Source organism: Balaenoptera physalus, assembly GCF_965194825.1.
Source record: "Balaenoptera physalus genome assembly, chromosome: 7".
Lineage (NCBI taxonomy): Eukaryota > Metazoa > Chordata > Mammalia > Artiodactyla > Balaenopteridae > Balaenoptera > Balaenoptera physalus.
In genome coordinates this window covers 115,079,025-115,105,650 of record NC_138886.1, presented here as the reverse complement: position 1 = coordinate 115,105,650, position 26,626 = coordinate 115,079,025, and positions in this window count along the sequence as shown.

Genomic DNA, 26,626 nt, shown 5'->3' with positions numbered 1-26,626 from the left:
ATGGGTGCATCCTGGTGCATCTGCCTGAAAGGCCATTTCTTCTCCTGGAAACTCCCAACCCTCTCTTCAAGACCCAGGTCAAATGCTTTCCCTCCAGTGTTTCATAATTCTCCATCCTTAACCTCTCCCAGGGCACCTATCACTGTGAGGGGGTCTGATGCCCACCAGAGTATCAGCCCCTAGTGAGCAGGCACGTGCCCTGTTGGTCTCTGGGTGACAGGACCCAACAGTGTGTGCCTACAGTAGGCTCAGCGGATGCTGGTTGACAGAATGGATGAATTAGTGTGGTGATGTTGGTAGGCAAGCCTGGCAGAATCGGAGCTGTGCCCAAACTATCTGCAAGCAGAACTTGGGTTTCTAGTCTAAGCTGCTGTTGTGGTTAGTTAGAAAGGGTCTCAAAGCACTTTACAGTTTGCACAGCTTATGCAGCTGGAATGCTGCAGCTTCATTTCTGTTAAGCAGGTTGTGAAAGCCTGGGTGCTGTCCTGGCCAAACTGGGGTCCTGGGTTGTCCCTTCAGTATACATTCGTATCTCTATCTGTCCATCGATCTATCTATCTATCTGTCTATCATCTATCTATCTATGTATCTAGCTATCTCTCTGTCTGTCAATCATCTGAAAGCTGACTTGCTCAGGATTTGGGCGCTGGAGGGTCTGAGAGGAGGTGGAAACTAGGAAGAAACCGGGAAACTAGAGGAAGAGAAGGGTAGATTGGCTCTGGGCCTTCCGGGCTGGGCGCGGGAAGAGATGAGGTGGTGGGTAGGAACGATGTGCTGTTTCCGAGCTGAGGTGTGGAAGAGAGGGGGCACCAGTGGGGCTCGGACGCCGGCCGCAGAAGGCTAAGGCGTGGGGACGAGGGCTCCAGGGGAATGATGCCATTCACGGCCGTGACAGGGGAGGCGGGGGCCCTCGGAACGCCCTCGCCGAGGGCTCCGCGCATCCGCAGCCAGCCCCCGGGAAGCGCTCTCGGGACGCGATCTGGGACTTCCTGGTGACAGCCCTGGCGACACCGGGCGGGAGTGTGCAGGCAAAGGCGACGGGCGCCGAGCGGAGCCGGGAGGAAGGGTAGGCGGGCTCCCGGGGCGGAGGGGCTCGGGAGCGAGCGGGATGCTCGCGCCCGGCGCGCACACTCACCCGGGGTCGCCAGCCTGGGCGCGCGACGTCACCAGCGGCCGCGGCGCTGACTTACTTGTGCGGACCGCAGACTCTTCCCCCCGGGGCGGGGTACGAAGGGGACGCGGTGGGGGCGGAGGAACGTCCCACCTGGGAATTGGGCTCTTTGTGGAGCCTCTCTCCCTTTCCCCGTCTCCGGGGCGCGAGTCCCTCGGAGGCCCGGCTGCGTGGAGTCTGAGGAGGTGCCCGGAGGAGGGCGCGTGGGGCGGAGGGCGCAGGGGGCGAGGCCAGTGGGCTGGGGCGGGATGTGTGTGTGGGAAGCAGGAAGGGCAGGATGTTAGCGACGGATCCGCTGAAGTCCCGAGTGTCCAAATTCCTCTAGCCTCCCGAGTTGCTGCCGGCCCAGCAGCCCGAGATGTAGCGAGAGAGGCCAGAGTCGGCAGGGTGGCGCCGCCACCCACCGGCGCCCAGCTGGCTCTCAGAGCCGGTCAGTTTCCCCCCTTCCTTTCTCCTTCCTTTCCTCATCCCTCCCCCTCATTCCCTTCGTCTCCCTCCTCCATCCGCCTCCCCAGCTTTCTCTGCCCCCTCCTTCCTTCTGGTTCTGAGCTCAGCCAGTCTCTGGAGGGCCTGGCAGTGGGTCTCTGGTTCATCCAGCCCTGCAGCCTGCCTGAGGCTGGAGAAACCCAGCGCCACCTGGCCTGGCGCCCAATCCGAGCTTCAAAGACACTCAACAGGGAGACATCCGTCTTTGCCAGACCTGACTGAGTTTCTCTGCCAGCTGCTTCCACGCCTTCCCACCGACATCCCCCCATTAGGTACCCCTCTCTAATGTGTGGGGTTTCTAGCAGGTGTGGGAGCTTTGGGGCAAAGAACGGCAAAGAAGCCCCCAGTCCGTTTAGAGATGTCCGTGTTACTATAAAGACCCCCCACCCTTCCTAAATCCAAAATCTGAGCGAAGGAGGAGTGACCCTTGTCACAGATAGTTGGGCATTCTGGATACATAAGGTGCAGCGGGAGGGGATTTGAGAGCCATGCCAGGAGAAACTGGGGGGGACGTTGAAACTGGAACTAAGGGGATTTGGATTACCTCAAAAAAGAAAAAGTGTATTGCTTTGTGCATTTCCCCAGAGTGAACACACCCAGGTAGACAGCACCTAGATCAAGCTATTACCTGCGCCTGAGAAGTGCCCCACGTCTTCTTTCTAGCCCCAAACCCAGGGTACCGCTGGTCCTGGCTTCTCTCATCGTAGATTCTTTCTGTCTATTCTAGAAGTCTGTAGGAACGAAGACATACAGTATGTACTTTTCAGTCCTGGCTTCTTTGGCTCAATATTCGGTGTGTGTTTTGGGGGGGGGGGCGGGGTGCCCATGTTTGACTGCGGTTGCAGGTGTTTTGGAATTTGGGTGTCCTTTCTAACAGGACAGATCGTTTTTCCATCCAAGAGAGTGGAGGGGCCGCAGGGGCCGTCTTTCTTGTCTTGGATTCATCTTCCTGGGGGCTTTTTCTCACTCTCCCCTGGGGCTTTCTTCTGCAGGAATCAGCTTTCCTGTTGCCCACTGGGTAGAGGCTTTACCCAAGATTCCTGCTGAACAGCCCACAATCCTGACACCTAAATTTCTCCTAGCAAATTTCCATTCCTTTCTGCAGGAAAGGCTTTGGGCTGAGACTAAAACTTGAAAAGTGATCCTGAAAGAGATGTTCAGGTGAACCTGTGTTCTTTGAGGCTCCAGGAGGGAACCAGTGTGGGAGGGGGAGGGCTTCAACCTTCACTGAAGCATTTGCCGGGGCCAGTGTGTAATTAGTACCCTTAGGAGCCCACAGGGGAGTTTCCTGCCTTCAAGGAAAGAACATTTGCAGGCCTACACAGGTTAACAGCTTCCCTTTAAATATTTTCCTTTCGTGGTTAGCTCTGTGCCTGCTTTTGAAAACGTGGTCATTTTTGAAAACAAGAATCAATTCTCCCAGAAGGGATGTGAAGGGCTGCTACACCCCTTGGGAGCCTTTTCTTCCTCACGCATAATAAAGATTGAGATTAGGAAGGCAGGACACATGCTTAGGGGCTCTGAAAATATGGATTATGCAGATGAGCTATTTAAGGACCTTTAAAAATGCTCACCCGGTCGCAGAGTATTTACTGGCTGTTAGAAAATAGGGATTGTCTAAATGGGCATTGGGGGGCCTTTACGCGCTCAGATTATGATGGGTCTGGAGAGCGGAACAAATCCCTTCTGGCCCGTTAGGCCTGTCTGCTGGGTGAGGAGAGGCATGTTTGGACAAAGCTGAGCTTTCATGCAGTGGCCGGGGATGGATTTGGGTCTGTCCTGCAGGCCTGGACGTTGGAGGAGGAGGAGGACGGACGCTGGAGGAGATTGGTGGCCTCACAGGGAGCCCCCCACATGAGTGGCTTGGGTACAGGTGGGCTGCAAGACAGAGCCATGGACAGGGTGACTCCAGAGGTTCTTCTGTGACCCCCAGACTTCATATAGCAAATCCCTACTACTTAAGGAACCCTTCTGAAGTACGTTTTGATTTTTGTTTAACTCATTCTGCAAAGCAAAGGCAGAGCATCCACATAAATATGTGAGCACTGGTTTCCATATGCGTTGTGGGGACTGCCCTGTCTGCACTAGTTCTGGATTAATGGGTGGTGTTGGTTCCCATCAGCAACACAGATTCGGGGCCAGATCTAGGCACTGTGGCATCACAAAAGAGGGCCAGATACTAAGTGATCTCTCTTGATGAATCTGTGGCGACAAATTGCTCGTGTGAAAGTCAGTCCTTCACTGTCTGGAGCCTACCTCTGCCAGGCAGACCCAGACAGCCCTCAGGCAGGAGTATGCATCTCCAATAAATACACACGGCCTTGTTTCCTGATGCGTCACTTTTGTGGCCTTATGAGTCTGTATCCTGAGAGGTCACTTCGCGAAATGCTGTGGTAAATCCTTCTCCTCCCCTTCCTCTCCCACAGACCCCCTTTCCTCTGCTCCTTCTTGACCGAGAGACTCCTAGAAAACCTCACGGTGGATAAGGTCAGTCTTCTCAGTCTCCTCCCTCTGCATTTACCTACTGCGAGTATCAGGAGACGTTGGGCAGGTCCTTCAACTTCTCTGAGCCTTGTTGTCTTTCTCCACAAAGCAGAGGTATTGATGGTACCTGCCCTCGAGGGTCACTTGAGGATTAAATGCCTGGTGTGGAGCAATACATGCTAGCTTGGAAGCCCAGGTTCCCACTGACTTGGTGCCCAACCTGCTGTGTGACCTTGGGAAATTCACTTCCCCTCTCTGGGCTTTTTTTATCTTCAAACTGAGGGAAAGGGTGGTCTACAGATATGTAAGGACTCTTATAGCTCTTATAAGCCCAGATACTGCAACTCAGCAAGGCACCGCCTCTTTCCTGGGGGCCAAGGGATGTCAGAAAGGCCTTGGATGAAGGATGCTCTGGGAGTGCAGAGGATTATTAGAATGGAATTGCATTTATTACAGCAGTTGATTAGACATGGCCTGACATGAGGCAAAATGTATTCGTTTGTGGTAGTTAATGAGCTGCTAATGTATTTACAGTGTGTTCCTGGGGAACGCTATTGACACCAAGAGAAAAGGGGGACACTAGATTGGCGGAGAAGGAGTGGATGGTGGGGGGAGGCACGTAGGCTGGGTGGGTGGTGCGTGGGTGGAAGACAAGTTGAGGGAAGGGGGTGTCTTTTCCATTGTCTGCATTTCTCCAGCTCTTCTCCCTCCCCCGTGGTCCTCGAAACCCTTAGGTAGACTATGAGTGTAGTTTGGGGCTACTGTCAATAATATTGATAATAATAATAATAGCAGCAGGAACAACCAACCTAATAATGGACAGCCACTCAGCTATTGAGTTCCTATTATGTGCAAATGGTGTTGTGAAGACTTTACATTTATTAAGTCATATCATCCTTCTTATGAAGTAGGTGCCATTATTATCCCCATTTCACGGATGAGAAAATAGAGGCCCAGAGAGGTTTAGTAACTTGGCAGGTGAAACTTATCTGCACAGCAGTTCTCTAGCAGCTGAGATCCTGTAGAGGCTTGGGCCATGGCCTTCCCACGTGTCGCCATGCCGGCAGTCAGGGTTGGGGTATGGGGGTGTGATGGGGGTCCTGGGACCTGGAATGTCAGGCCAGGGGTGGCTCCTATGGGGCTGGCCCTAGCCATAGTTGAATCCCTTCACCATGTGCTCTGATAGGGGCTTCAAGGCCCTGCCCACCATGTTCCAGATTCTCCTCACCAGGGTCATCAATGAGCGTGAGGATCACTAAGGCTCTTGTCACTGACATTGATGGTCCTGAAGCTGGCAGCATGGTGCCCGGCACGATCGTGCCAGAACTGTTTCGTGGCACACGTAGGGATAATGTGCTGCTCCCCTGGTACCAGTGCGGCCCCTCAGCGGCCCCTCAACCGGGCACTTCTTCCCTTCCAGCCTCAATTTACCCTTTGCCTCGACTGCTTCTTCCGCCTGGAATGTTCTTCCCCTGCCACTCTCACTGCCAGCCACCCTCACTCCCTCCTTCAGATCGTTACTCAAATACCTCAACCAGGCCTTTCCAGCCCTCTGGCTCCAGGTATTCCCTGTCCCCTCTGCTTTATTCTCCTCCCTCCACTTACTGCCATGCCTGTCACTTATTTATTTATTATCTCCTTCCCAGTTAGATTGTAAATTCCGTGAGGCTGCCGTCTGTGTACCCTTGTTCTCTGCTGTATCCTTAGCATCCAGGACAGGCCTGGCACTTAATAGAAGCGCCACAAATATTTGGTGAGTGAATGAATGAATGAGCAGATACAAAAATGAATGCAGACTTTCAGGACCCTCCTCATCCTGGTGCCCAGCTGCTTTCCCGTCTCACCCCCTGTGCACCTGTGCCCTTCTGGCGACGGCACCTTCGCTCTGTGGCTGCAGGACAGGATGCTGCCCCCTCCCAGGGCCCCGCCTGCCCCCTGCCTGAGAAGGCTCTCTGGTGTCCCCTGAGGCTCCCACTTCCTTTCTCTTGGTTCCTGTGGTGTCCCCCACTTGCTTGTGTGTTGGCACTTTTGTCATTGTATTGTTGTAATGGCTTGTTTCCGTGCCGGTCTCTCCCAGTAAAGGGGGGCTTCCCTGAAAGGACTGTGGTTTTGGTTTTTGGGAAGGAACCAGGCAGTTTTTTTTTTTTTTTTTTAAATAAATTTATTTATTTATTTATTTTTGGCTGTGTTGGGTCTTCATTTCTGTGCGAGGGCTTTCTCCAGTTGCGGCGAGCGGGGGCCACTCTTCTTCGCGGTGCACGGGCCTCTCACTGTCGCGGCCTCTCCTGTTGCGGAGCATGGGCTCAGACACGCAGGCTCAGTAGCTGTGGCTCACGGGCTTAGCTGCTCCGCGGCATGTGGGATCTTCCCAGACCAGGGCTCGAACCCGTGTCCCCTGCATTGGCAGGCAGATTCTCAACCACTGCGCCACCAGGGAAGCCCGAACCAGGCACTTTTGAGCCAGAGTTCAAATCCCAGCTCTGCTAGTGACTGCTGTAGGGCTTTGGCAAGTCACTTAACTGTCCTGAGCCTCAGTTTTCTCATCTGTCAAATAGGGATAATCGTCTTGACTTGATAAGGTTGCTGAGAAATGTGAGACAATGTATACGGTGTCCTTAGCAAAATGCATGGTGTATGGTAGGCAGGGCATGGCTTAACAGGGGGTTTGAGTGAAAAATGACCACATCACTCAAGCCAGATTTCAGCTCCTACTCTGGTGGGAAGCTTCTGCTCTTCAGCCTCCTGGGAATGTCTGGTTTAAATTTGTGTCAGTGTCATGAAAGAAAAAAAGGGAAAGAGGGGGCCACTGTTTTAGACTAAAGGACAATAAAGAGGCCTGACAATAAAATGGAATACATGAGCCTTGATATTGGGCCAAGAAAAAGGTCATAAAGGACATTTTGGGGAAAACTGGAAATTTTAAACATGGGTTAATTCTTTGCTATTATTGAATCTTAAATATATTTCTTGCTTGAGATTTAAAAAAGGAATGTTTAATGAGTGCAGATTGTGTGCTAGGCATTATGAAAACATTTTACACATGTTCCATCACCCCCACGAGGTAGTTATTATTATCCCATTTTATAAAGTGGAACTGAGGCTTAGAGAGGGGAAATCATTTTCCCAAAGTTACACCACTATGAAGTGCCTGGGACCAGTTATTATTATTATATTTTAATAAACGTTTTATTTCAGAACAGTTTTAGATTCACAGAATTAGTGCAAAGGTGTTACAGAGAGTTCCCATATACCCCATACCCAGTTTGTCCTGTTACTAACACTTCACATTAGTATGGAACATTTGTCACAATTGATGAACCAATATTGATACATTATTATTAACTAAAGTCCATACTTTATTCACATTACCTTAGTTTTCTCTAATGTCCTTTTTCTCTTCCAGGATCCCATCCAGGACACCACATTACATTTAGTCATCATGTCTCCTCAGACTTGTCTAGACCAACAGCTTCTCAGACTTGTTTTTGGTGACCTTGACAGTTTTGAGGAATGCTGGTCAGGCATTTTGTAGAATGACTGGGACCAATTCTGAACCCAAATTTGTCTTTTTCCATAACTCACGCTATTTCCATCAGGCCTTATCTCATTTCATGGAGAGAGGGGGAGAGAGAGAGAGAGAGAGGGAGAGAGAGAGAGATTACCCTGGAGCAATTTGCCAGAGGCCAAGGAGCTACGGAATAGGACCAGCCCACATCTACTGACTTTTGAGGAGAGGTGTAATTGGGGGCCTGCTTCCATGTCTGTGCTAACGAACCCCTTATACAACTTTAGACAACAGTTTAAGAGGAATAATCCTTCAGGCCCTTGCTCTTTTTGAGCTCGAAGGTCCTTGTGCACATAAGCCGGTGTCCCTCAGCTTGGGGAGCCCCCCGGGCCCCGCTGTGGCTGCTGGCGGTGGGTTGGGATTGGAGCAGCTTAGCCTGTGGCTCACCCAGGGCTCCCGGCAGCACCTCGGCCCAGACACGTGCTGCGTCCGGCGTGGAGCCCCGGTGGGCTGAGGGCAGGAAGTGGCGAGGGGCGCCTCGCCGAGGAAGAGGGAATCAAAGCCCTGGGGTAGTTCGCAGGGTTTCCGTGGGCTGCCCCCATGCCTGAGAGCCTGCGCCAGCCTTTGGCCTTTGGGTGCACACTGGAGCCGAGTGGGCGACAAGGCCGTAGTGGTGGGGGATGTTGTGGAGGGCCGGGCGAAAGGGAGTGGGCTCAATTCTGTAGATAGCAGGAGCCGCTGAGGGTGTTTGAGCAGGACGGGCGCCGTGAGAGTGACATGCGAGCGTGGTTAAACCAGGCCGCTTCTCCCCAGGTGCGTCACAATGCGCGCTGGAGCCGAGCGGCAGGACCTGGTTGGTGCAGGGCTGCATCGTCCTGCTCTTTGGGCGGACGCAACAGTCAGAAACGCACTTCAGTCTCTGAATAAGGCAGACACGTGCTCGCCTCTCTTCTCTCCCAGGCAGAACCCACTCAGCCCTGGTTGCTTTGCTCTTGGGCCCTGCACAGCCCGGCTCTGCCATCTGTCCCTGTGATCTCAAGCTCCTTGCCTGCCGGTTGCCTCATTCACCTGAGTTTTACCTCTTCTGCCTCTAGGGAAGGGGAGCAAGGGGACCTAAAAGGAAGGCAGGGCCTCCAAAGACGGCCCTCTGGTACCCCTGGTGCAGACGTGGCCACCCTTGCATCCACAACAAGTAGATGAGATCTGGGTGGACTTTTATCCTTTTGTTTTGTTTCCTGCTTTTTTCACCAAGTGTGCTTTATCTGGGGGAAAGGAAGAGCTGGCTCCATCAGCCCATCTTCCTCTGTGGGTTTGGTATAATCTGTTCTGCACCCGACTCATCAATATTGAGCGCAATGATGCTGATAGCTGGGTGGAAACTATAGCTTTATTAACAGTTAACAGCTTTATTTCTTTGTGCATGTAAAAGGCTGCAGGGGAGGTCTGACCTGATGGAAGGGAAATATTGGCTTTCAGGCATCAGATGACCATCGGGATCACATCCCAATGTGCCAGACCCACAGAAGCTGTCACGTTATCTCTTGGTCTTGAGGCAGGCACAGAATAACCAACGTAAGATTCATTTGGCAGCAGGAACAGAATAACAAACTAACAGAGGCTTAATGACAAAGGCATTTAATTATCTTGCATAACAGAATGCTGGAGATGGGCATTTCTAAGAATGGTCTGCAGTTCAAAAATATTAGGATGTTGGACCCCTGTCTCTGCGACTCTCCTAGCCTGTCCCTCATGCTCATAAATTGGCTGCCACAGCCCCAAGCATTAGAGCAGCATCCCAAGCTGGATCTAAGGGGACAGGTATAAAATGAACCTTTTCCTTAGCAGCTCTTTCCTCTTACTGAGGAGCAGTAAGACTTCCTAACTAGAAGCCACCTAGCAGTGTTCTTCTAAGGGTTCATTGGCCAGGATTTTGTCATATATCTACTTCTACACTAATCACCGGAAAAGGGAAACAGGATTAATTGCTTGACTTAAACCAATCATGTTCATCCCCTGGGTTAGGGGAGGAGCCTACTTTCTCCACTTTGCAGCTGGATCAGAGATGAGCTTCTGTAAACTAAGGGAGAAGAGGGAGATGGCTGCTAGATGGGTCACCTGCAGAGGCAGCCACAGAAAACCCCGTATCCAGCTGGACAGGGATGTCTGCTTGTTCTGTAATGTCTTCAGGGGGAGAAATCCTACAAGTTCTGTTGGTATCGTACTGCCAGGCTCTCTGTGACCTCTGAGCATTCACACACGCTGTGTCCTCTGCTTGGAACACCAAACTCCACTCCCCTGGGGCTGGCCTGCATGAGTCTGCAGGCCCCAGCTCGCAGAGAAGTCCCGTTTTACTCAGCTCCTGTGTCCCTCTGCTGTGTCCCCAGCACTCTGGACATCCACGGATGCCTTGCTCCATACCACTGGGTGGCTTATCTTTCTGTCTCCCAACATAGAACGTACATTCTGGGAAGACAGATAGAGTATCTTGGTCATATTGGTGTCTCCAGTGACTGGCTCTGTCGCAGGCATCCAACATACAGGTAAGGAATGAACAATGCAAATTGTGATACTGTTCCTTCTGCCCCAGTTTCCCCCAGGTGGGCACTGAGTGAATGAATGAATCAAAGTCCCGCTGCCAAGGCTGCTTCACTGGCTTTCCTCCTTCTGTTTTTTCCTCCCCAGCCTGTTTCTCATCCCACTCCCTAGTGAATCCATCATTCCATCAATCTGTCTTGCATATTTTTCTTCTTTCTCTCTTTAATTGAAAACATTTCTTATTATAAGTTATAGTGTCGGTTGTAGAAACTGAGAAACACAGATATGCAGGGGAAGAAAATAAAATGTAATCTCACGGTTCAGAAATAACCACTGTTAACAGTTTGATTCATATCTTTTAATATTTGGGCTAGCATACACATACATGTTTAAAAGTAGGATTAGGGGGACTTCCCTGGCAGTCCAGTGGTTAGGACTCTGCGCTTCCACTGCAGGGGGCACAGGTTCGATCCCTGGTCAGGGATCTATCCCATGAGCCGCATGGCGCAGCCAAAAAAAAAAAAAAAAATTTAGGATTATAACATAACATATGTTTTTCCTTAACCAACATGTTACAGCGTATTTCTTGTTAATGCACACTCATATCATTTTTTATTGTGGTAAAATCCACATGATATAAAATTTACCATCTTAACCATTTTTAAGGCTATGATTCAGTGCTGGTAAGTACATTCATATTGTGCTCCCATCAGCACCATCCAGCTCCAGAACTTTCCCATCATCCCAAACTGAAACTCTGTCCCCATTAAAAACTAATTCCCTCTTCTGCCCTCCTCCCAACCCCTGGCAACCACCATGTCTATAAATCTGACTCCCCCAGGTCCCTCACGTAAGTGGAATCATACAGTATTTATCCGTTTGTTCCTGGCTTATTTCATTTAGCATAATGTCCTCAAGGTTCATCCATGTGTCAGAATTTCCTTCCTTTTTAAAGCTGAGTGATAGTCTACTGTATGGATAGACCACATGTGGTTTATCCATTCATCCATCCACGGACACTTGGGTTGCTTCCACATTTTGGCTGTTGTGAATAGTGCGGCTGTGAACACAGGCGTACAAATATCTGTTTGAGTCCCTGCCTTCACTTCTTGAGGATGAATTGCTGGGTGCTACACATCACCGTGATTAATGACAGCAGAGCATTCCATTGTGTGGATTAGCAACAGGTTCACTTAAGCAATTCTCTGTTCCTAGCCTGGTAAGCAGTTGCCACTTTTTATAAACATCAGACTAATAAACATCCTTGTCAATATATCTTCACCCTGCAGTGAACTTTTTAAAGTAGATTTGAGCATTTCACTGCCCTGGCCTGACTCCCAGGTTTCCTCCTAACACACAGGCTTAACTCCATTTCAGTGGCTCAGGGTGCGGCCCTCGCGTCCTGGTCCCAGCTGACAGTACTCTCGCTCACCCACTCATTACTCACTCCTGCAGTGTTCCAGGACTGCTGTGCCCTGATCGCCCAGCATCCTTCCCAGTCTCCTTGGAACACATGGCCATCACTCTTTCCACCAGGACTCGAGAGCCCTCCCAAGGTTCACCTCGACTAGATCCTCCCCTGTGAACTTCTGGCTCGCCATCACAGCAGAATTAACCACACCCGTCTCTGTGCTCCCAAAGCTCCTTGCCTATGCCTGTTAGAACATTTAGTACATGTTAACCTAACTATTTGTTGATGGAGGTAGCCTGGGAGGGCAAAAGAGGGAAAGTTTTGCAGTCTAGCAGACCTGCTCCAGAATCCAAGTTCTTATAGTACCACTTTGGGCAGGCTGTGTGCCTTCTCTGAGCCCCACTTTGCTCATTTGTAAGATGGGGATTATAATTCCTACTTTAAAAGGAATATTTGAGCATTAAAGATGATGAATGTAATCCATGGTGCTGACACAGATGAGGTATTAGAGTATTAGTATCAGGAAGGTAGCTATGATGGCAAGGCTGTTGATGATCATATGGTATTGGCGTTGGTGATGATGACAGAGATGATGGTGGTGGTGATGATAATGGTAGTGATGATGGTGGTGATTCTGGTGGTGGTGATGATGATGGTGGTGACGATGAGGGTGGTGATGACAGGGCGATGATGATGGTGGTGATGGTGGTAGTGATGAGGGTGGTGATGATGGTGGTGGTGACGATGAGGGTGGTGATGACGACAGGGTGATGATGGTGGTGATGGTGGTAGTGATGAGGGTGGTGATGATGGTGGTGGTGACGATGAGGGTGGTGATGACGACAGGGTGATGATGGTGATGATGGTAGTGATGAGGGTGGTGATGGTGGTGGTGGTGACGATGAGGGTGGTGATGATGACAGGGTGATGATGGTGGTGATGGTGGTAGTGATGAGGGTGGTGATGGTGGTGGTGGTGACGATGAGGGTGGTGATGACGACAGGGCGATGATGGTGGTGATGGTGGTAGTGATGAGGGTGGTGATGGTGGTGGTGACGATGAGGGTGGTGATGACGACAGGGTGATGATGGTGATGGTGGTAGTGATGAGGGTGGTGATGGTGGTGGTGGTGACGATGAGGGTGGTGATGATGACAGGGTGATGATGGTGGTGATGGTGGTAGTGATGAGGGTGGTGATGGTGGTGGTGACGATGAGGGTGGTGATGACGACAGGGCGATGATGGTGATGGTGGTAGTGATGAGGGTGGTGATGGTGGTGGTGGTGACGATGAGGGTGGTGATGACGACAGGGTGATGATGGTGGTGATGGTGGTAGTGATGAGGGTGGTGATGATGGTGGTGGTGACGATGAGGGTGGTGATGACGACAGGGCGATGATGGTGGTGATGGTGGTAGTGATGAGGGTGGTGATGATGGTGGTGGTGACGATGAGGGTGGTGATGACGACAGGGCGATGATGGTGATGGTGGTAGTGATGAGGGTGGTGATGGTGGTGGTGGTGACGATGAGGGTGGTGATGATGACAGGGCGATGATGGTGGTGATGGTGGTAGTGATGAGGGTGGTGATGGTGGTGGTGACGATGAGGGTGGTGATGACGACAGGGTGATGATGGTGATGGTGGTAGTGATGAGGGTGGTGATGGTGGTGGTGGTGACGATGAGGGTGGTGATGACGACAGGGCGATGATGGTGGTGATGGTGGTAGTGATGAGGGTGGTGATGGTGGTGGTGACGATGAGGGTGGTGATGACGACAGGGCGATGATGGTGATGGTGGTAGTGATGAGGGTGGTGATGGTGGTGGTGGTGGTGATGATGGAGGTGGTGGTGACAACGAGGATAATGCTGTACTTGTCCTTCTGTTAGAATGTGATCACTACTTGGGCAGGTGCTGTGCAGCTTCATCTCTGCTTCCTCGGTGTCTTGCATAGAGCAAATACGTAGTAAAAAGTACATCAGTTACTTCAAGGCTGGTTTGCTTTGCCGGGGGCTGTGGTACCCTTCCCGAATTAACCTGTTCAGTCCCAGCTGAGCCTCCTTGAGGTCCTCCCTGGCTGTGAATTTTGTGAGCCGAGGCAGCACAGGGGGTAGAGCCTCCACCTTGGAGCTACAGAGTTGGGGTCTGCCCTCAGCACTGTCCTTAACCGGGCCAGTCACCTCCCTTTTTCTGGCCTTTAGAGGCCCCATGAGGCCCTCCCGTTCAAACCCCTGGTTTCCATCCAGAAGTGACTTGCTCTGTAACTGTGTCCAGATTATTCCCACAGATGAGTTTTCCATCCCAGCTGGAATAGACACCAGCACCTGAGGATGGAGACTGTGCCCTGCTTCCCTTCTTCCTCCTTTTCCTGGCACTCCAGGTGCCCAGCGTGCTGCTCACACCTTGGCGCTGAGGGTGGTGGGGCTGCGTGGGAGGCCACAGCACTCACAGTCCCTGAACTCACGTGTCCACCATGGCCTGGGCTGTCCCGTGGTCACCGGTGGGGAGAGCCATTAGTTGCCACCGGTGCGTCACCTGTCAGGGATGGTGCTGGGTGGGAGGGGAGACAGCCTTCGGGATGTGGACAGTTCCTGCACCTCCGTCCTTTCCACTCGCTACTGATATTGGACAGTGTGTATTCTCTGCAGTTCTTTTCTCCTACCTTCTTCCCCTGGCGATGGAAAGAACTGCAAGCATTGTGAGCGCTTGGTCTTTGTAAGGATTCTTTTTTTTTTTTAACATCTTCATTGGAGTATAATTGCTTTACAATGGTGTGTTAGCTTCCGCTGCATAACAAAGTGAATCAGCTATACGTATACATATATCCCCATATCCCCTCCCTCTTGCATCTCCCTCCCACCCCTCTAGGTGGACACAAAGCACCGAGCTGATCTCCCTGTGCTATGCGGCTGCTTCTCGCCAGCTATCGGTTTTACATTTGGTAGTGTATATATATCCATGCCACTCTGTCACTTTGTCCCAGCTTACCCTTCCCCCTCCCCGTGTCCTCAAGTCCATTCTCTAGTAGCTCTGCATCTTCTTTGTAAGGATTCTGAAACCGCTGTGCATGTGCACTGAGTGATTCTTCCCCCAACAAGCTCCGTCTAGGAGGGAAGATTCTATGTGGACACAGCAATTTCCAGACAAGGAAAGAGGCCCGCAGGTAAATTACTTTGGAGTTCAGAAGGGAGGGTCTTGGAGGAGGATGGTGCTGGCCACCCAGGACAGGGGCAGGGGAGGCCTTCCTGGCCTCCAAGACTTGCACAAAGTGTACGGAGGAGGAGGTGGTTTGAAGTGATCTGTGCTTTTCTGGCAGGAACCCGGAATGAGTCTGCATTTGGGGGAACCCACATAAGGAGCAGCGTGGATTTATCCGTCCACTAGAGAAGAAGGGCAGAGTCATCCTTATAATCCCAGAGGTCTGACTAGGAAACAAGGGCTGTTGGAAGGACGTGCTGTGAGGAGCAGGGGCTGGTGAGAGAGCGAGTGGGGACTGGGGCAGCCTGATGTGCCCAGGGATGAGGGCGCCTGGAAGTCCCATCCCTGGGTGGGCAGACCTTGAGCCGCGCCGCTTGCCCCTGAGTGGCTGTGAGCGGCCTGCTGGGGCTGCTCTGGTGACCTGCAGGGCCAGGAAGTCCGCCTTTACCTTGTCCCAGCTCCTCTTCAGCACACGGGCTCTCTCTTTGCTCCCCTTTCCTAACTCCGAGATGGGCAGTGGCAGCAGCCCTTCGTCCCTGCAGCTGCCTGATGCAGGGGGACCCGGATGCAGTGTCTGAGCGGGCCTGGCTGGCCCAGAATTGGCATCTGGGGGCCGGCTCTAGGAAGCAGAGGAGACTTTTTCTTTTTCTTTTTTTCTTTATTAATTTTTACTGGCGTCTAGTTGCTTTACAATGCTGTGTTAGTTTCTGCTGTACAGCAAAGTGAATCAGTTATACATATACATCTACCCCCTCTGTTTTGGATTTCCTTCCCATTTAGGTCACCACAGAGCACTGAGTAGAGTTCCCTGTGCTATACAGTAGGTTCTCATTAGTTATCTATTTTATACATAGTAGTGTGTACATGTCAGTCCCAATCTCCCAATTCATCCCACCTCCCCTTCCCCCTTGGTATCCATATGTTTGTTCTCTATGTCTGTGTCTCTATTGCTGCTTTGCAGATAAGTTCATCTGTACCCTTTTTCTAGATTCCACATATAAGCGATATTATACGATGTTTGTTTTTCTTTCTGACTTAACTTCACTCTATGACAGTCTAAGTCTACCCACGAGAGGAGACTTTTTCTTTACACAGTAGACAAATTGCTGCTTAATTGGAATCAAGCTGTATCGCTGCTGTGAGATAATAGTTTAAATATATGAAAACCAAGGCTCTGCCCCTCCCTAGCTGACTACCTCAGCTTCTATTTGCGGGAGCCTCAGGGCAGTGCGTTGTTAAGAGGCCACTTCCTAACTGGGTGACTCTGAGCAGGTGACTTTTAATTCTCTGACCCTCAGTTTCCCTATCAAAAATGGGATTCTTCCTTCACAGGATTGTTTTTGAATAAGAATAGAAAATATATGTATGGCATCTAACATTTAGTCTATGATCAATAAATGTTAGCTCTGTTTCTTATTTCCCATATGCTAAATCATGATAGAAAGCCAGCAACTATTCTGCTGTTTCCTCCCCCTAAATCCAGATTTCAGATACGCATAGAGTTTGTTTAAAGTTGGGGTGGGGGGGGCTTCCCTGGTGGTGCAGTGGTTAAGAATCCGCCTGCCAATGCAGGGACACGGGTTGGAGCCCTGGTCTGGGAAGATCCCACATGCCGCGGGGCAACTAAGCCCATGAGCCACCACTACTGAGCCCGTGTGCCACAACTACTGAAGCCCGTGTGCCTAGAGCCCGTGCTCTGCAACAAGAGAAGCCACCACAATGAGAAGCCTGCGCGCCGCAACAAAGAGTAGCCCCCGCTCAACACAACTAGAGAAAAGCCCACGCACAGCAACAAAATCTCAATGCAGCCAGAAAAAAAAAAGCTGGGGGAGGAGTGCACCTTCCTAAGCAGAAAGGCAAAGGCTTGAGGGGATGAAATAGCCAAGAAAATCTCTAGGAAAGAATAATTATGCTCTAAAACATATATGTCTGTCCAAATGCAGCTATGTGTTCGGCGAGGAAGAAAACGATATGTCGTGATGCCTTGTTTCTCATTGAGGCACCGTTTCAGCCTTGTGCACTGTTTAGCTGCAGTGACCTTGTTTCTTAGCCTGAGGGCGCCAGGGCAGTAAGGCTGCACGTGGGCTCTGCTCCTGCTCTTTCTCGCAGAGCTTCAAACACGCCTCTTGGCTTGATGACTCTGGGAAAAATCACTTCACCTCTGTCCGTCTGGTTTTTCATCTATAACTTGAGCGTGTTGGGTTAGGTGTTCCTTGAGGTTCCTCCGAGGACAGAGCTTTCTGGTTGTCCTCACAGATGGACGTCTCTATTAACTAAACCCATGGAAGGGTCAGACAGTTTCTATTAACTAAACCCATGGAAGGGTCAGACAGTTTCCTCTCTCATATTTCTCTGAATCCTCTGAATTGTCTGTTTATAAGCCACATGCGAGTTCTCTAGGTTGGCCTTAAATCTTGGGGTCCTGGGAGGAGCCTTCTTGACCCTGCCCGTGACTTGCATAATGACCTGGAGCTGAGCATCTCATGCTGTCCCAGGAGTGACTGGTGGGGCTCCGTCTACACACATTGATTCCCCCACACACCCCGTCCGCAGGAGGAAGGCTAGTTACTTTAAAGCTTCCTCTCAACTCATTTATACCAACCAAACCAGGTGTCGAACAAGACTCATTTCTCCGTCTCCTTGGGCTACCTCACTGTTTGGTCAAATATGGAAAACAGCTTTTTTTCAGAACTTTTAATTAATTTTGTCGTCTAGGAAGAGACTGTTTGCCCCCCCATGATGGTGGCCCAACTCTTCTCTTTTGAAACAAGAAAAGGCCATCGATTTCTTTAAGCATTTTTGTTCTAGAAATGAAAAAGCATAAATAAAGAGAAAGCGCTCACTGATAAGTCCTCTGCCCAGAAACAATCTGTCAACATTTTTCCTAGTTTTATTTTCATGTTTTCATTCACATTACTGAGATCATACTATAAATACAATCTGCATGCTGGATTTTTCTCTTAACATCATGTTATGAGCGTTTTCTCATGTCAGTAAAATAGAATTTGAGTGCTTGCACACGACTTCATAGAAGAGATGAATCATAAGTTAGCCATTTCCTCAAGGTTGGATGTTGAACTTGTGTCCAGTTTCATAAATGATGCTATGAACTAATTGAAATTTCCCTTACTTACTGTTACCTAAGTGTGTTTGAAAGAGTAAGACAGCTGGGCTTAGGAAGGGGAAGAAAAGCGTTTCTGTTACCTTCCAGTTGTGGAGTGTAGGGTACCCTGTACTTTACATTTATTCTTTTTTTAAAAAAATTAATTAATTAATTTACTGGCTGAGTTGGGTCTTTGTTGCTGTGCGCGGGCTTTCTCTAGTTGCGGTGAGCAGGGGTTACTCTTCATTGCGGTGCACGGGCTTCTCATTGCGGTGGCTTCTCTTGTTGCGGAGTGGGGGCTCTAGGCATGCGGGCTTCAGCAGTTGTGGCTCGTGGGCTCAGTAGTTGTGTCACGTGGGCTCAGTAGTTGTGGCTCGCGGGCTCTAGCGCGCAGGCTCAGTAGTTGTGGCACACGGGCTTAGTTGCTCCGTAGCATGTGGGATCTTCCCGGACCAGGGCTTGAACCCGTGTCCCCTGCATTGGCAGGTGGATTCTTAACCACTGTGCCACCAAGGAAGCCCCTATGTTTATTCTTAGAATGATCATGTGAGCCAGGTTTTATGGATGGGAAACTGAGACCGCCAGAGATTTAGGAATTTGACTGTCAAATCACACAGCTAGTTAGCAGCTGTGTGGGATTTGACCTTGAGCTTGTCTGCCTGCAGAGCTGGCTTCTCCCTTGCTGCCATACTGCTTGGAGGCAGAAGGAGCAGAGTCTGTGGGGTCTGGCCTGCAGGGAGCTGATGGGCCCACCACCGAGGGGTGTTCCGATCTTAGCTGTTGGGGTGCTTGTCTGCGAGGGCCCAGGAGACCTGGAGCCCCGGGGGCAGTGGAGGAAGTGAGTGCCCAGCTTGATGAGCTGGGGAAAGGCAATCCACGGGGGTGTAGGGCTGAGTGTCCGCCAAGGATTCCAGCCTGCTTTGCAGAAAACCAGCCCAGGTCCCTGCGTCTTCGCTTCTGCTCCTGTCCACCACTTTCCTCTACCACTCCTAATAAATCTGAATCACAGTGTTTGGCTTTGTACTCATAAATTTGAAGTGGAGTTCTAACCAGGCCTGTCAGTAAGATGGAGAAGGGCGGGTGAAAAGGAGAACTGAATTCTAGGAATCTGGAATCTATTTTTAAACACATCCTTGTTATTCTAGATCTTGCAGGTCATTGGTACCAGAGAAGAATTTTGCAGACCTGACAGCTGGTGTTAAAACAATTAGGCTCAAAATGACAACCAAGGGATGTGTGTGTGTGTGTGTGTGTGTGTGTGTGTGTGTGTGAGTGTGTGTGGCACCACACTTCCTCTTTCTCCTCCTTGAATCGTGGGGAAGCTTTCCTAGGCATGTCCTGAGTGGGGCCAGCTGGGTTGGTGGGAGGATGGGTGATTTGGGGAGTGAGCTCTGGACTGTGCTTTGGGGGGAAGTGGTGACACCCCCTCTGTCGCACACACAGATGTCACCCCAGACTTGCGCTCCCCTCCCTGGCCTCAGCCTTCTCTGCCATGAACTGCACGGCAGGGTGGGGAGGGGTGGTAATTAGGACCTCTCTAAATTCCCCTTCATCTCTAGATCTGGATCCTGTGATTGGGACCACAAATGCCTCTTGGCATGCTATTTTATGGTCACTGTAAGTCCCTTTCCAGTCGTCCCCAACATTCTGCTCTGAGAGTCTATGGCTTGGCCTCTTGTTAACAGGAATTCTCTGGGAGGGGCAAGAGACAGCTTTGTCTAGTTCCTTATCCTTCATGACCTCCATCATTATCTGGACGCAACATGTCTTTTATTTTCATTTCCCCCAGCACTTCCCAGGGTTCTCCAGAGAAACAGAACCAATAAAAATAGAGATAGAGACAGAGTCAGAGAGATAGTTATTATAAGGAATTGGCTCACACAGCTATGGAGGCTGATGAGCCACAAAGTCTGTAGCTGGTAAGCTGGAGACCAGGAGGGCTGACGTGTAATTCCAGTCTGAGTCTGAAGGCCCAGGAGCTGGTGGTGTAGTTGCAGTCTGAAGGCTGACAAGCTCAAGGCCTGAAGAGCTGATGTTTCAGTGTGAGTCTGAAGATGGGAAAAAAGTCATCCCAGTTCAAAGGCTGTCAAGCAGGAAGAATTCTCTCTTATTTGGGGAAGGGTCAGTCTTTTTGTTCTATTCAGGCCTTCACCTGATTGGATGAGGCCCACCCACATCAGGAAGGGCAATCTGCTTTACTCAGTCTACTGATTCAAATGCTAATTTCACCCAGGAACACCCAGCATAATGTTTGACCAAATGTCTGGGGCCCCCATGGCCCAGTCAGCTGACACACACAATTAGCCATCACACCACGCAATGTTCTTTACCCAGCCATACTCTTGTGGCTTTTCATGCCCCCTACAGATGTTCATGTCCATAGGCCATTGCCTGTGCTATGCCCTCCCCCTGGAATGGCCTCCTCTCTGTAACTCTCTTCTCTAAGAAGAAATTCTACCCATGGTGCCTTAATTATTTTTTAAAACGGTAACTCACCAGCTAGAAGGAAGAGCAGGGTTTGTGATATTCTGAGGTGGCTGAGAGCATAGACTCTGGGTTCAGAGCCTGGCTCTTCCGCTTACTGGCTGTTCTGGCTTTGGGTTAATTTGTGCTCCATCTTCTTGATCTGCACAGTGGAGATAATAATAGTACTTACTTCATGGGGTTGCTGTGAGGATTGAGGGAGCTAAAACATGCAAAGCTCTTGGAACGGCATCTGACTCACAGCAAAGATGAGATACTTATAGGTAATATTGTTGTTGTCGCCGCAGTCCCTGGGCTAAGCAGGTGCCTGACATATACTGGATGCCCCGTAAGTCTTTGTTGAGTGGAGTCGTTTACAATAAAGTATATATAGAAAATATGACAGTCAGTACAGATATTGTGGTTTGAGAGAAAAACTATGAAGACATGGGGTGTCCTCCTTGGAGAAAAAGTGCATATGATTAGAAAGGTCATGGTGAGTGCCTCTGTGTGTGTGTGTGTGTGTGTGTGTGTGTGTGTGTGTGTGTGTGTGTGCATCTGTCTGCTTGGTGGAGAAAGACTTTGCTTATTTCTCTCCCCCTCCCCTAAGGCCAGTCCTTTTCTCATGGACAGAAGCTGTCTTTACACAACCACATATGCACGATTCTGTTGACACCGCCTCTGCATACAGAAGACAAAAAGCTAAGAAAATGGGGATGGGTGGGTGTCATATTTTATTCTTCTTCAAAGAGGAAAATTGCAGAGGAAACCTGTAATTGGGAAAATTTTATTTCTTGCTCTCAGCAGAGAAGAGATGTGTTCCGTTCCTTCACGCTTAACTTCCGCCGAATATGAAGAACGTAAGAAAAAAGTAGAGTCTATAGAAAAGCAACTCAAAGCCTCTCCTCAAATTAGCTGGAGGCCGTCAGAAAATATTGTCAGGAGAGGACAGAAATCACTGACAAAGGAAGAGAGTGAGCTTTGGAGCTTTGGAACTTTGGAGACGCAGCTATGGGAAAGCTTAGTGTGCCCACTGGTGCCCTCACCCCCGGAAGTGCCCCTTAGTAGAATAGAGAGAATCACAGTGAGTTACAAAGGTATATTTTAGTCAATATCTATGAAAACTATTATTGATCTGAGAAGTTGACAATAGATAGTGATGACCAAAGAAAAACATTAAATCTTCTAGGCATTGCTTCCTTTAAAAGTTCTCTCTCCATTTAGATTTATGTGGATCTGAAGCATAGAATCCCAGAACTTAGTCCTGAAGGAGTTTTTGAGAGGATCTGTTTCAACCTCCGTGATCATGTAGGTAAGGGAACTGAGGCCCAGGAGGGTGACTCACCTTAGGACACACGGCCGGTGTAAATCACAAATTGTTCATTGATCTGTCACGTTCACCCAGTCCTCAGCTGACTGTGTTCAGTGAAGAGACGAGATATTGTCAGAAAGATTCCAACACTTGGAGCCAAACCAGCTCAGGGGAGAGTATGAGATTTGTGGGTAATTGACGAATGGTGTGTGAATGTGCACAGATGCGTAACCTCTCAAGACTTCATCAAACAATAGAATAATATGCTGATTCCTAATCACTGGGACCCTGTCATGATGGTCCAGCAATATTGCTCCCAGCACCATTAGTCACAGTGAACACCAGCCTAGGAGGAGAATTGACTCTGGAACAAACTAACTTTTGTCCAGTTTATAGGCTGTGATGGTTAATTTTATATGCCAAGTTGCCTAGGCTAAAAGGTGCCCAGACAACTGGTAAAACATTGTTTCTGGGCATGTCTGTGAGGGTGTTTCCAGAGGACACTAGTGTTTGAATTGGTGAACTGAGTAAAGCAGACGGCCCTCCCCAGTGTGGGGAGGCCCCATCCACTCCACTAAAGGCTCCAATAGAACAAAAAGGCAGAGGAAAGGCAAATTCACTCTCTCTGTTGAGCCGAGACCTCCATCTTCTCCTGCCCTTGGGCATCAGCACCCTCAGGTTCTCAGGCCTTTGGACTCGGACCGAAGGAATTACACCACTGGCTTTCCTGGTTCTCCAGTTTGTGGGCAACAGATCATGGGACTTCTTGGTCTCTGTAACTACGGGAGACAATCCCCTCTTCTGTATCTCTACCTATGTCCTACTGGTCTGTCTTCTCTGGAGAGCCCTGGCTAATACATAGACATGGTTCCACCAAATCTTCACAGCTACCCATGCAGTAGGTAGAGTGAGTCATCCCCTACCCCAGACGCAATCACAGAGCTCCGCCCCTGCCCTGCTGCATCTCACAAAGCGTGTTCCTGGTGCTGAGTATCATCTAGGCTGGGACAAGAGTCATTCCCACGAGTGTCTCACGAGGTAGCTCATGAGATTTGTGGTAGACATAAGGAGAGAGAGAAGGATTGGAGCAAACGCCAATTAAAGCTCCCAGCCCAACTCAGAGTCCTGGCTATGCAGTCGAGTCCTGATCTCATTGGTACTGATATTCCCATGAAGTTTTTTGAAGCCTGACAGTCTGTGCAGGCAGAAGCCAGGCTCGATCCAGGGAGTCTTCCCCGGCATCGAATGTAAACATGTAGGTCACTGTGCGTAGCTGTCTTATCCTGCAGAGAGTGGCCACTGCTACTCTAGGATTCTCAGCAGGTGACTGACCCCCCTAAAGATGCTAGAGACCAAGTCTGGGGGTGCAGTATTTTGGTGGTGATGTGAGGGGAGCAGGTAGCCCTTTCCTTGGGATATGGGGACCTTAAGGCCCTCAACAGTGGGGCCCATCATGAGGAAGCATCTTGAGAAAATCCCGAGGATATTGATCATGGGGGACATGGGATACCCCCAAAGCCTGTCTTTGAAGGAACTAGATGATGACTCGAAGGACCTTCCTGGGGCCAACCTGCCCCCCATACCTGGAGGGGGGACCGCACCCCTGGTGGGCTTATTGCTGTCACATCTGTAGCATCTCCATTGAAAGAGGCTCCCCTTCCTCCAGGAATTTCACCCTCTGCTATGCTGTAGCCTCCAGTTAGGCAGCTTTCCTGATTTCTAGTTCAGCCTCGCGAATTAACACACCAAATTTAATAGCTCACAAATTGATTTTTCTGATCTCCTGCCTCTTACCATCATACACTGGTAGCAAAGACAATAAATGCTTTCTTGTCTATACATCTTGCATGGTCTCTGCTTGATGAGGCGGTTGGCTTCTTGCAGTGTGGGTCAAGCCTAAGTCCCCCTTGTTGTGGAATTTTCTTAGAAAATGCTGTCTAAATACAAGGGAGACCTTGCCACCAGACTGGTGAATGTAGCTCAGGGGTTGAATGTACCTCTTAAAATGACCTTGGCAAAGATGTGACTTGTGATAAAAGAAGTTTGTTTTCTGTGCATCACCATTTTCTTTTCCCTACCCCTTTGCTTTTTTTCTGTCCTTTTCCTGGGCTAAGAGGGGGGAAGACATCATGACCTTTGGAATTAGACAAATTTTTATTTGCATTCTGGCTCTACCATTTATTAGTTCTTGAGCTCAATTTACCAAGTCCTCTGAGTTAGTTTCTTTATCTGGAAAATGGGTATGATTTTTCTCTTCTCTAGTTGTTCTGCTGATTAAATGGAGTAATACATGTATAAGTGGAGAATAGATACTTAATAAATATAAGTCTCCTTCAGCCTCTGAGGCACCTGCATATGGAGATAATGGGGAAGTAACACATAGGTCGTTTCTAACTCTAATCGTTGAGCCTAGCTTCCAGATTTGGTTCTTAGAGTAACGGTGACCTTGTGACCAGGCTGAGGACAGTCAACTCATGGGCCCCCCCCCCTCCGCCTTCCATCTGGCAGGGAGTCTCCTGCAGGTTTCCCACAAACCCTGAACTTTGAGCCCAAGTCCTCCAGTTGAGTCCTACCTGGGAAGCATCAAACTCCAAGAGGCTTAGCCGAGTGCCACCCTCAGGAGCAAGCCAGGAACCAGACCTGGGGAACTGGCCCAGTGAGGACAATGCAGTCACTCAAAAGGACAGTGTCTGGAGGTGTATGACAAGCTCAGGCTTGAGCCAGATTGGTGCGGATTTCCCTGGAGCTCCCAGATTGTGATGTTGGTGGGTGGCCACGTTGCATCATGGGTGCTTATAGAGGGACCTCAGCTCCCAGCTAGGGGTTGAGGTCAGGGCCCAGGGGCTGGCAGGGCTTTCAGGTGCCCAGCCAAGGAGAATGCAGTTTCTGGTGTTTCTGGCTGCAGCAGATAAGTGGAATACCAAGCGGGATCTAGGCCATATGATGGAGGCCGACCCAGGCTGGGTGAGCACAGGGATTTGCTGAGCTCAGAATTCACCCCAGACCCAATCCTGACAGCGTGGGGTGGCTTGAGGCTGCAGATGTGGAGCTTGTGGAGGGCTGAGTGGGGTGGGGAGCCCGAGACCCCCCCTTGCAAGAGCCTGGCTTTTGGACGATTGAAACTCCAATGGAAACATTCCAAAGGACCACAGAGGAGGAGCCAGGGTGTGTGAATGGGTTAGGAGTCAGGTGGGCTGGGGGCAGGGCTGCTCCTTGACAACAGGACTCCAGGCAAGGGATGGGATAAGGCTGAGGCAAGGAGGGAGGAGCAGAGCGGAGGGAAGATGCAGGGGGCCGCCATTCGGCCTCCCACCTCCTCTGCAGCCCCTTCTACCCTCCCTGTGTCAGGAGTTTCAGTTGCAGGGGTACCTGCTCCTTGAACCTGAGCTTTGAGGTGTGTCCCACTTGAAGACACAGGCCCCGCCGCCTCACAGTTCACCCTCCACCAGGCTGGGCCGGAGCCTCCTCCCCCACCTCGACAGCTCTTTCCCACCCCCTTTCTCTTCTTCCTTCCTTCTATGATGTCACCTCTCGCCACTGCCCTCACACCCCATCCCCTCCTGCTGTCTGCTCCTCTGCTTCCTGACTGCAGGGCTGCTGCGAGTGGTAGGTGCTGATTAAGATGGATGGGTTCGTAAGAGGCGTTCAACGTGACTAGAATAAAAAGCACCACAGCCTCGCCTGGACGCTAGGGCGTGCGGCCAGAAAGTAGCATCACTCGGGAGATTAGTTTACGACTGCAACTTGTCCTTAAAATAGCATGTGCTCCTCCACGTTCCACTTTGGTTTCTATTTATATAAATGTAGATACACGCACATTTACATTTTTAAACAGAATCTTTTCTCGATTTCCCGCCTACCCTCTTCTCTTCCTCCTTATTTGTTAACAGAGACCAGACACCAATTTTTAAAAGAAGTGTAAGGATCCAAGGTCGCTGGGGAAAGGTGACATTCTCCGACCTTCTGAGGTGGTTTTCGGCTTCAGGTCAGCATGAGGGTAGCACCATTCGGGAACTTAGGGGAGCTGAGCTTGAGATCACCAATATCCACTTGGCGATGCTCTCCCAGGGGCTGTGGGTGTGCCCCAAAGACCGGTCACAGCATCAGCTGTCCTCTTGGAGACTTGCTCTCCAGATACAGAATTGACTTGCTTGATACACAGTCGCTGCTTGGTTAGCAAGATGGAGGAGGTCAGGACACCTGTTCAAGGTCATGTGGAAGTGGAGGCTTCCCTCCCAGGTCCTTCCTCCTGATGTCCAACCTAGGCCTCACTTTATGGTGGGAACAAGAGGGATGAGGGTTCCCTCTAACATGTCAGATTTATTTTAAAGGTTCACAGGCTGCTACTCCCTCAAAGTTGAACCCCAAATTTCAAGTTTCTCAGTATTCAAAGAAATCGAGACCTTGTTTATAGACAGTGCCAGTGAATTATCGAGAGAAGCACACCTGCCCCTCTAGGCAAGGAGGGAGCATTAGGGGCTAGTTAGACTCAAGATCCCCAGCATACAATCAGAGGGGTGGGCTAGATGAATTCTTCATTCTACTAAGTGGCCACTAAAATCTAAAATTGGTCCATGGGGTGTGTGTGTGTGTGTGTTTATGGTTAAATGCAGCTATAGAATTTACCACCATCTATTAATTTTTTTGGTGAGCTCTTTGAAAAATAATTGATAGCTGAACAGGAACAGGCTGGGAGATGATGATATCATCACTCTGCTATTTATAGATCTCCATTCCCTGAAGAGTGCAGATCTTGATATTTAGATTGTGAAGGCCTGTGGGTAGGACTCCTGCCCAGTTCTGTGCTTCCTGCTGTACCCATCATATGGCTGTCTCATGATATCCGTTGTCAACCACCTGTTTATAAACAGGAAGCTGAAATATGGAGCCAAGATCTAAGTGGAGAATGGAATTACCCAGTTCTAATTTCCCACTAGGCTTTACTATATCTATCTATAT